Below are 12779 nucleotides of genomic sequence, written 5' to 3'. Positions count from 1 at the left end.
GTGAAAGGCCTCCATGTTCGTGTCTTACGTTATTAGACCACAAATCGTCGTGCGAAAAAAGAACTGAAAGACTTTGTGGCAAAGAACACCGCTCTCATTGTTGAGGAGGAAACCCAGTTCCAGAAATACGCCAATCAAGTCATCGAAACAGCCGAGAAGGCAGGGAGAAACATCTACCCGCTCCTAAAGAACAAGCGGTCAGTCCGTAGATACGGCAAGAGCGTGCAAGCGTTTTTATAATTAATATCCAGTTCTCCTGTTGCTCAGTTTACTATTTGACACAAGGTAAGGCTATTTCGATTCTTTGCATTGAGTGAAATTAAAGACATCAAAATAAAAATTGAATTCACTTGAACAATATTTTGATGAGAACAAAAAGTGCCACATCAACTGTAGTTTCGTAGGTATAACCGGACAAAATATGAACAATAGCTAGGAAAAAAACAAGTGGCGATGAAAAACAAATTTATTTATTTTTTAACAAGCATGTAAACAGAACACCTTATCTCAAAGTTGAGAGAACTCAGCTTGGCGGAAAGATCTCTTTTTTTCTCCACGAAGGCCCGACCAGCTACAAAGTAGGCAACCTTTCCTGCTTTCCGTGCCTCGTCGACTAACGGCCACAACTTCATTCTACCATCTCTGTCGGCCTTGCAAAGATCCTCTCTAAAACGCAGACCATTTTCCCGTAGATAAGCGGAGTTTTTGGCTGCCGCCCGTACTGCTGCTCTGTGTATACGCGAAGAGAACTGGATGATTACACCGCGGGCAGAATTTTCTTCACACCAACATGATGCACTGTGTCGATCACATCCGGAAGATGGTCAGCGTGCTCTGGCAGTAATTTCTGACAAATGCCAACCAGTTCTCTCCTTACATTTTTTTCATCGATATTTTCTGACAGGCAGTGTAATTTCAAATTCCAACGTCTGGAATACCGCTCCAATTCAGTGATGCGGGACTCCAATGCGCCGATCCAATTGTTCTCTTTCAACAGTGATGACTCGACTTGGGAAACTTTGGTCTTCACCTCATTCACATCATCACACACGGCGTTAAGCTTTTCTCTCAATCCGGCAATATGAGAGGTGTTGACCGCAACCATCGACTCCAGCTTATCAGGAATGGCTTTTATAATAACTTGGAAATTTGTTGTCTAATGCATACAGTTGTGAGTTGGGAGATAGAGAAATACGAAGCAGACCTAGTTTTGTCCAAATCTGATTGGCAGCGCATGCAGGACAGTGTGAACGGAGTGAATCGTCACAGCAGAAGTGTCATAGCAGCGGCTGAACAGCGGGAGGCGCTGCACATGCGCTCTAAAGAGCTCGTCAAACCCAACACCATAGCTGTGAGTGACAGCATCGCACTGGAGTTACTGCATTTGTAGCTCTCTTATTGTGCGGGGCTCCGTACTTCTTATGCCGGGCGTACACCAAAGGATTTTCACAGTCCCAGACTAAAGACCGGCAGTCTTTAGGAATCTTACTGGAGTCTCGGCGCGCTCCCGTCGTCTCGATCGTTAATTGTGAGGTGATAATCTGCAGTCGGCGACCCGATTTATGCCAGTCTTTCTCTAGTCTTTCATATTAAACATGTTTGATATTATCGCAAGTCCTAGCGTAGTCATAGTGACGTAAAACAATCAACAACCAATAAAATCGTTCTCAGAAAACCGGAAACAGGAAGCCATCAGTCACAACAAAGAAACACTTATATTCATAATTTCAACACAGCATTTAAAATTATACCCTTTCAAGACATTTAGTTCAAACTATTGTTCTCATCATATAATGATATAGATTCATAACCCCCGGTCATGTGAAAAAGTTAGGTCATCCCATTAAATAGTCAACTCTTTATTAACTCTTTCCCCGCCAGCATTTTAAAAAAAAAAAGTTGTCAGCCACCGCCAGGGTTTTTGACGATTTTCGCTAAACTTTAATGGCCCGCAGAATATTTTCTTCTATGAATATTATCAGGGTCTTGCTCTGGCAGCTTTGTCTGTGTTGTCTTTGTTTCATGTCTCTATGTTTGTGTTGTGCTTTAACATATGGTTTTGTTTGTGTTGGCCATGTGCTCCTCTGTTCCTGCCTCCTTGTTTCCCTGTACCACACCCTCTTGTCTAGTTGAGTCCTCTTTTGTCTGAGTGTTGTCACCTGTTCCTCATGTTCTCTGCTCCCTTGTTTGAGTCCTCGTTTACCTGAGTGTGGTCACCTGTTCCTTGTCTGAGTGTGCTCACCGAATGTTCCTCTTGTTCTTAGCTCCCTTGTAGCCACATCGAGATGTGCCTTAATTAGCTCAAATTATGCATAGGGAATTTTAATAATTAATCATGAATATGATTAATATATTGCATATTACAGTTAAATTATCGAAATTGAAAATAGATCGATTGTATATATGAATGGTAAATCATAACGAATTATAATTCCTCATTCATATATCAATGGTCTCATTACAGATCGATTATATGAGACAACTTTAAGGGAATTAATTTAGTTTATCAAACAATCGGTTTGTCCAGCAAACAGCCGTAAGATTAACTTACCAACTTCTCAACAAAGTTATCCCTTTTTATAAACTCCAAGAAATCTCAATGTTCCGGCCGTGAACATTAATTTTTCTCGTGTTTATAAAATTTACGTTACTGATATAGTAACAACTTGTAAAGCTTTGTAGCTATGAGATATTCATTTCATTGACTTGTAAATGAGCACTTCAGGATCAATCAAGAATATGGTTTTAATAATTGAAACTACGGATACAGAATTCTACATTTGAACACAGGATACATGTATGTACAGTTAACCCTCTGGGGTCTGAGGTGTTTTCAGGGTCCTTGAGATGTTTTGGCATGCTCTGACATTTCTGCTTTTTTCAGTTGCTTATAAACATATTAATGGCACAGGTTAAATTACACTCTATATAGCACACACAGGGCTACCATAATATGTGAACAACATGTTAATACATGTTTGTATTGTTGAGAGAATATTGTTTATGCGTGGTTATTGAAAAAACTAAAAAATAAAGTTTCTAATATAAGGCCACAAATAACATACTAAATATCTGTCCACAAGACTTTTGACTAGTGGATGTTGTCGCCTAGAGTTTTTGCTTCGAATTGATCTGAAAATCATTCTGCCTAATCATTCACATAAAACAATAGATTGTTTTAAATTGTGAAAAACATTTTTTTGTTTGCAAAGGCAATATGCGGATGGGCGGAACGGCCCAACCCCCTCATGAATAATTAGGCAGTTCTCACCTGAGCAGACTGCATACTAATGAGCCTTTCATTCAGTGGTGTCACACAAGAAAGAATGCAAGGACAATATATATATATATATAAATAAATAAATAAATATGTATACACACACACACACACACACACATATATATATATATATATATATACACTACCGTTCAAAAGTTTGGGGTCAGTGAGAATTTAATTTTTATTTTTTGGAGGAAAGAAATCAATACTTTTATTTATCAAGGAATAATTAATTTGATCGAAAGTGACAGTAAAGACATTTATAATGTTACAAAAGATTCTAACCCTAACCCTATTAATCAAAGAATAAAAAAAAACTAGTTATAACGACTAGTTATACCGCAAATTAGTTAAAATATCCCGTAATCTATCTAGAGCGAGCGTGCATGCGAGACAGATATTGTGCTCCAAACCATGCGAGCGCATGGCAGAGAGGTCTGTTCCCTACAACCTAGAGTTTTTAAAAACATGGTTTTAAGTAAAGTGTGATTTGCCAGGGGGGACTAGGATTTCCTTCTGGTCTAAACATCCCTGCTTCTGCTGAATTATTTTAATCCCCCCCGTAATTTTTTGGTCATACAGATAAGAGTAGGCTTACATCGTTCAAAACTGTAAACTTGTATTCATATAGGCTAACGACAAAAACAGTATAGGCCTACAGAGGATCTACTCAAACATGCAATGTAAGCGCTTCCCAATGAGAAAATGACAAGACAAGGGTGAAAATCTCGCTCTATGTAGGCTAAATCGCCCTGAATTAAAATGTAAAAACAAATCAAATAATGTATTTGTCGAAATGTTGCGATATTGTTTCATTTAAGTTCATAATTATTCTATAAATGTTATTTAATTTAGCAGCATTACCACGAAGCACCGTGTTTCGATATTTATTTGAATAATACAAAATAAAATAAAAACTTAATTCACAAATTGCATGCCTTGTAAGGATCCAAAGATCCCTGTAGAATTTAATATTGAGTTGAACATTTTGTTCATGACAACAAATTAACATGCGTTTTTTCAGATTATATTTAGTTTTGCTTGGAAAAAGCTGGCCCAAACCAGTTTTATTTCATCAATTATTGAAATAATGAAAAAATTAGTAATAAACTTTTGTGACAGAAATATCACTAGGCTACATGTAACTTAAATCATTTAATTCCTTCATTATCAACACTGTCTAGAATAGCGATTTAAGTGTGAATTGCGACTTCTCTTTGTGTTAAGTCAGCCTCAGACTCCGATAGCCTGTGGGGGGTTGGAGGGACAGTTGCTGGACAAAGGTGTTAATGTTCCTCTTTCATATGGAGAGTGTCGGATAGCCAGCCTGATGAGCAGGCAAAATTATTGTAAGGATAAATCTGTGTCCAAATGTAGACCCCATATCTTATTAAATTATAAATATTGTAGTTTATTTATTGTAGCCTATTTAAAGTTTTTTTCACACAAAATTTCAATTGAAGTTATTGTAAGGTGAATTCAACAAGGCATGCTGTGTCTTTGAAGCAACAATTAAAGGTTAAATAATTTTTTTGTGATTTGTATGGCTGACACGCAGCGACATATACAGTATTATCAGCTGTATGATGTGTTTTTACCCTGAAATGTTTAATTTCGAGAGAGAGACCCGCGCGCGCAGCGAGGGAGACTAAATAAACTTGTTAAAAAGAGATCCAGCGCGAGAGAGGCAAAGAGAAACGCATGTTTTTAATTTAATTATGTTTCTTTGGACAATTTTCGTTTTGTAGGCCTACTGTTTTAATTGTTTAATTTAGCTGTAATTTCTTTGGCAATACAAATTTAAAATGTCGCAAGAATAAGATTAGCCTAGTGTTTCTTATTTTGCATCGCAAAAGAAATAAACTCTAAACAAGATGCAACCCTGTTTTACATTAAACAATTTAAACCTTGAAATGTTCGAACTTGGTTTCAAACTTAAGTAATTTTAGTGTTCTTTTACATTACACAATAATTTAGCAGACTAAAGACGAGCTTCTTCATTTTCATTTTCTGATGCAATCGGCTGACAATCTTCCTTCATCAGTTTTTGTCGTTTGTGCAGCAGCTGCGGTTCTACAGGAATGTAGCAAATTTATGTTGTAATGATAATCAAACAAAACTCTTGACTTTAAATAAGTAAACAGATATAAACAGTTACCTATTTAAGCATCAAGGTGGGAAAATATAAACGTAGGACAACATCGGTTAACAACATGTATGCTACATTGAGATTCGATCTCGGGTCGAATGAAACTCCTCGAAGCTCGTGTCGTTGCGTTGATCACTGAGCTGTCTTCTGTATGCTGTTAAAGTTGTAAAGCCTCATTCATGTAGCCTAAATGTTTTTATTGCAATGTTTTATGTTGAAATGTTTTCATTATTTATTCAATTACATTTCAGTAGCCTAATTTCAGTATTGTGATTATGAGTTATTTTAACTACGTTTCACTTGTTGAATTCTTCTGCTACCAGCTTTCAATCGCTCTGAATCAGCGCGGTGCGGCAGCAGATTACGCATTAGAGAGAATAAACTGGAATAAACGAACACTTTTCAGAGTCTATGATTGTAGCGCCTCTTAGCGGTAAAAGGCAGCAAATACACCACACATTTTACCGCTGCGGTGGAACGGCTGATGTGGGCATTGTCATGGCTTGCCTCGACATTTGCGTTTGAACAGCGCGCGTCCTCCGTGGGCGTGTCAGATTAACACGTAATGAAGTGTAATGAGCTGGGGGAAAAAATACTGACAGCACTCTCTTTTCATACAGATTGCATAAACTGAGAATATTTGTTTTTTATATAAATTACTTCATTTAAAAGAAGAGAATTTAAGCTTCATAAAGAAAAACCTCTCGTGCCTGTGTGACAAGTAATCGCGGAGTTACAGTTAATCTTAGGACGCGTTTCAGAATGGACTTCACTGACAGAGAGAACGCAGAACTCGCATCATGTTTGTTTTTCTTTATTTGGTGAAAAGCACAACACTTTGTTTTTATTGTGAGTATCCACAAAAAAAATAGAAACTTAACAGGATCTAATGATGTACAACACTTATATGTAAGATCAAAATTAACAGAGTATTTTGAGTCTCTTTTACACTGATAAGAAAAAAAGCGAGACAATCGCGCCGGCGCGATAGCCGACCCCAGGGGGTTAAACAGTAAAACTAACGATACAGACGAGTAACAAACAGGAGTGAGAGAGAGAGAGATTGCGAGGGAGAAAGATGGGGAGGGAGAGAGAGAGAAAGAAGATGAGAGATCTTCTGGTTTGGCAAAATTCATCACAGACACAGAACCTCTGAGTTAGAACAAGACTCAACAGATCTTAAACCTTGAAAGAATGGTAAACGGTTACTTGCACAGGTAACGCTCTCTGGCGTGATGTGAAGAAAGCATGTGTCTGTGTCTCTGTCCTTGCGTCACGCGTTCACGTGGTCTTTCAGAGCGGGCAAAGCGCGTTAGTTTGAAGGAAGGCTTAAAGGTCTTTGGTTCTCCTGGTGTTGCTGAGGAAAACTGTGTCTTGCGTGTGTGTCCTTAGGAGCGGGTGCGTGCTTTCTCAGCCTTTCCGGGCGAGCGTGGTCACTGCAGATTCAAAGAGTCTTCTCCTTCAGGTTGAAGTTGCCGATTACGTTCATTTCACTGAAACTAAACGTAAGAAAAGTCCGAAGACGAAAATAAAGAAAGATTAAAGAAAACGGAGAAAGCCCCCCCTAAGGGGGCCATGGATCCAGAAACCTCTCACAGGAAAAAGCTCTCGTGTTCTCCGAAAGAAACTTCTGTGTCTCTTATGGAGAGGAGGGTTCACGCCTCTGTTTGCGCGAACCACACATGACCGTCCGCGGATCTGAAGCGGACACAGTTCTCTTTGTCCTGTGGGGGATGCCCACTTCATGAGGAGATTGTATTTGAGCCGTTTGGCTCCTGAAATATGAAATGTGTAAAATAATGCACCTTACTGCATCATGCTATCGGAATTCGGCTCTGTTAGATTGAGCGAATTACAGACATATCAGACACGTCACATGAAGATTATCGGAATATAGAGTTACATTCATATGCAGAATTACAAGCATCTTTAAAGTTTGCTTAACACACAATAAAATTGTCAGTACTTCCAGTATGGCATGTGACGACATCTAAGCACAAAAATTAATACATTTAAAACATGTAGAGGTACTTTTCTCTGAAAAGTTCCATGGCTGGTGTTTGTGTGTTGGAACATTCTTTTGATGAACTCTTAGACTTCAGAGCTATACACTAGCAAACCACACTTCTATTATAAAGCAAAGCTAATAAGATATGCATGCGTACAGGAAGGTTGGATACAATCTCTGTGTTATATACATTTATAGGACATTCTTATCCTAAGTTATGCACAAAGACGTCTGTGTTCGTGCATCTGTATGTGTGGCGTGCATCTGTCCATCCGTGGTGTGTGTGTGTGTGTGGAATGGGCAATTGTCTGTCAGCACTCAGGCAGCATTGTGAATTGACTTACTCATTGCACAATGCTCTGTTGTGAGGTGGTCAAACCAAGGAGACCCTAAGGGGTCGCATGGTCTTCGGCCGGACTCGTGATCTCATCTCGAGTCACATGTCCAGAGCTGACTCAACTCGTAAGCAAAGCATTCCGTTGTTCATTCATTAGAGAAAGATGCTGCATGTGCGAGTCAGAGTCAATGATTTAATCAATTCAAAACACTATCCCCTTTGTTTCACGAATGGAAGTTAAGGGGAACTTAACTAAATTAGAATCTAGTTAATTCACTCCCCATACCAGAGCTGGCTCGATTACCTATCTGATTATCACTACACCCTTTATATGTGTTCTCTTGCCCTCATGTGTTGCCAGTTCGTTAGATGTTGTTCTTCTGTATAGACGTTGTGCTACATTGTTTGTTTGACAGTCTAGTAATTTCGAGTCAGAGCTAACTTAAATCTCCTCGTCTAGTCTCGTCGTTTCTTGTGCTTTCTGTGTCTTTTGTCTTCCCTAGTTTGTCCTCCAAGCTGAGCTTCCCTGGCCGCTTATACCATCAGCCAAGCAGCAAGACAGTCTCTTGCTGGCCTTCTGTGTCTACCCTCCCTAGTGATGGCAAAATGAGGCTTCCTGAACCACTGAGACCTCGCAGCCCATTGCTTCACCCAAAGGTTCATTACTCGAAGCTTCATTCAGCATTGCTCACTAGTGACACCTAGCTACTGTGCAAAGAAATAGCAGGCAAATTAATTCATTCTGAACCAATGACCCGCCCCCCTCCCGCTCTGTTTTATTTATTTATCTTCTTCTCACTGTTAATTTCTCTGTAACCTTTCATTTGCAATAATAAAGAGATCTGTGCAGACATTTGTCCATTGCCTGGGTATGAAATAAAACGTGTATCTTTCTCTGTCTGCATTTACTTGTACAGAGACAACTGTCACACACACAGTTAATTCATTTATTCAAAAAAAGAAAATTGGATAGTGACAGTATGAACAACAAAAGGGACTGTGTTGAGTGCAGTGCTTATGGTGGAGGGACTCGAGGGAGTGTAATAAAGTAAACTGCTGTAAACACCACAGTTTGGGGTGGATGAAGGAAGGATTGCAATAGATTTTTATTGAGAAAATGAATTTTTTTGAAGTGTGTTGGGGTTTAGACAATTCCTCTTCTTGGACAAAACCTCTCCAGCCTTGGAAAAATATCCTTTCACAAGGAACAGAGGATGCAGGGGAACATAAAATGTCAGTGCCAGCGGGTATAAATGAAGATACTGATGCTTCTGTTGAGCCCAGACAGGGGAGGATCTCCTCTTTCTTGCTGGCTCCATTACCAGGATAAAGGAAGATGTCATAAAAAGCAAACAAATCCAAAAGGGCAATCCAAATGAAAAAGCAGTCCAGATCCAAAAATCTAAGCTACCAAAAATACAAAGCAATCCAAATAATCTTATCTAATTAATATAACAAGACTATAATATAGCTTCTATAATTAATAATAACAATTATTATTAATAATAACTATTCTAACCTGATATAATGTAATAATATACAGCCCTAACACGTATATGACACAATAACGACAATGAGAGATCTCTGACTCTCTGACACTACAACTGCTTCTAGCTTCTACTACTCCTGACAACACCCACAAGGTGGCGCGAGTTTCGAACCCCTTTATCCGGAAGCGACACTCAGACCGAACCGATGACGTATCCACACAAACCGAGGCCTCGTTTGTCATCAGTCACGTGATTTTCACGTTAACAACACAAGCCTCGAATCGCGGCTTCATCTGGCACGCCCATTTTTTCTCGACACAAGCTCCGATGCCTCGGTTCAAATGTCACATCACTAACCCTCCCTCCTACTATCATCCTGGGTTGGATTCAGCGCTCTCTCAGCCTGCCTGTCTTTGTGCCTCATCCCTGCCTACTGTTTGGACTATTCACCTCCTCACCCACCACCATCTCTCGTCTTGTCTACTGTCTTTCAATAAAACCTGTTAACACATTTCTGCATTTGAGTCCTCCATCATAGACTCGTGACAAATATATGAAGATGCTATATATCAAAATAAAGATCTGAGCCTCTGCTTTTAAACAAAAAAAAACGATTTTATTTTATCTTCATTTGTTCTTTTTTTATTGCCACTTGAACAGAGGTAGGTTTTGTCATGGGCGTCGGAAACATTGTATATGGGTGGGACAAGACCCACCCACTTTTTAAGACCAATGATATTGGACCCACTCACTTTTACATTCAGCGCATATGTCTTTTCGCTTTCTAGAGCGCTGTCAGTGAAATCCATTACACTTGAGGAATGCCCTAATGAATTAAACTCCATTTCCGCTGAATCGCTACATTATATTTCTCAACGAGCCGCAACTCACGAAAATAACCGCCCGTTGTACCCGTCCAGTCAAATATTGCGCTGCAAACATCAATAACAGCTTTAAGTTGTCAATGCTGGCAAATGACCATGGTATCAGCAGCGGGATAATCCACGGATAGCTGTGCATTTAATGCACGACGTGGAGGCGAGTTTAGTTTACTTGTTTAATTAAAAGGCATCAGAATACATGAAATGGCATTAGTACATTTTTTCTGGGGGAGGACCCACCCACTTTTTTTTTGCTTACTACGCCCATGGGTTTTGTCAAAAACACAACATTTTTGACAAAAAGCTGAGAAAAAGGCATTTTTATCAAACAAGTGCATTTTCAAGCAGAATACATTCAGATGTCGTTTCCTTCATATATAAAACCTTTCAAAATAAATTAAATTTATAAATACATGTAAAATATATCAAATTTAGGCAGTGTAATTTGCTTTTGAGTGGTACACGGAGTAACATTTCCCAGGATGTAAGGGGACACCACAACTTTTGCAGTAGAACGAGGTCTCCTTCCGCAACCCCTTACGTACACAAACTCTGCATCCTCTGGTTGGGTGTTGCTTTTTGGGAGTGGGCAGGATTGGAACAAGTTCATGAACAGCAAAACTGACATTCAGCCGGTTGGTTGGGTCAGTGTTGTATGGTGCTCTTGGAGTGTTTACAGTTGGGGGCTCAACACTTTCCTCCCCACCACCAGCATACTGTTGGCTGGTCCATGATTTTATAACACTCTGGATGAATGAGAGAAGAGTGTTACAATTACCCTGTGGGTTTTTCGCTTTGTAAATGACAAAAGCGTTGAACAAACTGATCTGAAACAGATACATGACAAATTTCTTCGTCCACTTGTGTGACTTCCTGATAAAAGGGTAGTACACAATGTTTTGGTCTGTTCACCTCTGTTTTTCCTAATTGTACCACGTACATGGGTTTTCATATCAAGTAGGCGCTTACACAGTCGTACAGAGTTGTATAAGTTGTCCATAAACAATCTGTAGCCGTGACCTACTAGGCGATCAAGAAGAGAGACAACCGTGTCTCCCAGGGCAGCGCTTTCCCCACAATAGGGCTTCATGTTAAAACAGTACCCTGTATCAGAATCGCACAAGATGTAGGATTTTACTCCATATTTGATGGGTTTATGGGGATTGTACACCCTGAAAGCTAGGCGCCCACGCCACAGAAACATCCCCTCATCAATGCAAATGTTTGACTTGGGCTGATACATTTCGCGGAATTTGGACACAAGGTGATCCAAGACAGGGCGGATTTTGTACAGTCTGTCAGTACAATTGTCTGGCCTTGTTGTATTATCATTGAAGTGAAGAAATCTCCATATGATTTCAAACCTGTTGCGAGGCATGACCTTGTTGAAGTAGGGGGTAGCTAACATGTCATCTGTACACCAATACATATCAAGTTCAGGCTTATGAATGATACCAGTGAGAAAAAGGAGCCCCATGAAAGTTTTCATTTCTGAAACTGTGACAGGCTTCCATGCATGATATCTAGCATGTTGTGAAGTGTCATCCATAGCCTGAATACACTGATCTGCATACAGGTTGGTCTGATCAACAATGTTCTGAATCAGTACATTAGAAATGAACAACTCAGTAAAGTCTACAGGTTGTTCTGACTCAAGAGCAGCAGCATCACCGATAGGCCCAGGATTCTCAGTGAAGGGAATGTTTTTTGGCTGCCAGTTAATTTCATGCCACTCAGGATCATCAGGCTCATCATCTTCAGCTGGATCAGGATGGTTCACAGTGGCCCTTGTTTGGTCACCAGCAGCACCGTGTTGATGTACTTGACGCATCCGGCCTCTGCCTCGCTGTGTTCTACCTGTAAATAATTATATGAATAATTGGAATTACTTTCAATAAACAGACCTAGATACACACACACATATATAAATACATATTACAATGTGGTAAATGTGCACAAAGAGAGATACAATTTGGCCATTATACGCTCATATTTACAGACACAGGCACACATAAATGCATGCACACTCACACACAAATACTATAGTGTTTATATATATATATATATTTTTTCCAATCAAATCCAATCTTTATTTATAAAGCACCTTAAAAACAACACTGTTGACCAAAGTGCTGAACACAATCTATAAACAATAACATGCAACAAAGGCACAACAAAGAAATAATAAAACAATAACAGTAAACAGTAATACAAAACTGAAAGTCAACCCTCAAACTGTATTAAAAGCCAAAGAAAATAAATAAGTTTTAAGACGGGATTTAAAAACAAAAAGAGACTCAGCCAATCTGACGTCCAAAGGCAGCTCATTCCATAGTCTCGGAGCTGCCACAGCAAACGCACGGTCACCTCTAAGTTTACGTTTTGTCTTGGGGACGACCAGCAATGCCTGATCAGTTGACCGGAGCAAACGAATGGGGGTGTAAGGCACGAGCAGATCAGACAGGTACTGAGGGGCCAGGCCATGCAGACATTTAAAAACAAATAAAAGAATTTTAAAATCAATACGAAAGTGCACAGGGAGCCAGTGGAGGCTTCGGAGGATCGGTGAGATATAGCCAAACTTTCGAGTTCCAGTTAAAAGGCGAGCAGCTGCATTTTGAACTAGCTGTAATC

At 39.6% G+C, this 12779-nt stretch overlaps 1 pseudogene; it reads left to right on the top strand.

The window, feature by feature from the left end:
• Positions 1-1159: 1159 nt before the first annotated feature.
• LOC130102003 (cilia- and flagella- associated protein 210-like) overlaps positions 1160-12779 on the top strand; it is a 47407-nt pseudogene continuing 35787 nt past the window's right edge.

Source organism: Rhinichthys klamathensis, unplaced genomic scaffold (genome assembly GCF_029890125.1).
Source record: "Rhinichthys klamathensis goyatoka isolate OS25496 unplaced genomic scaffold, OSU_Roscu_1.1 h1tg000264l_1, whole genome shotgun sequence".
Lineage (NCBI taxonomy): Eukaryota > Metazoa > Chordata > Actinopteri > Cypriniformes > Leuciscidae > Rhinichthys > Rhinichthys klamathensis.
The sequence above is the reverse complement of the archived record's forward strand: the minus strand, read 5'-3'. Positions and strand labels throughout refer to the sequence as shown.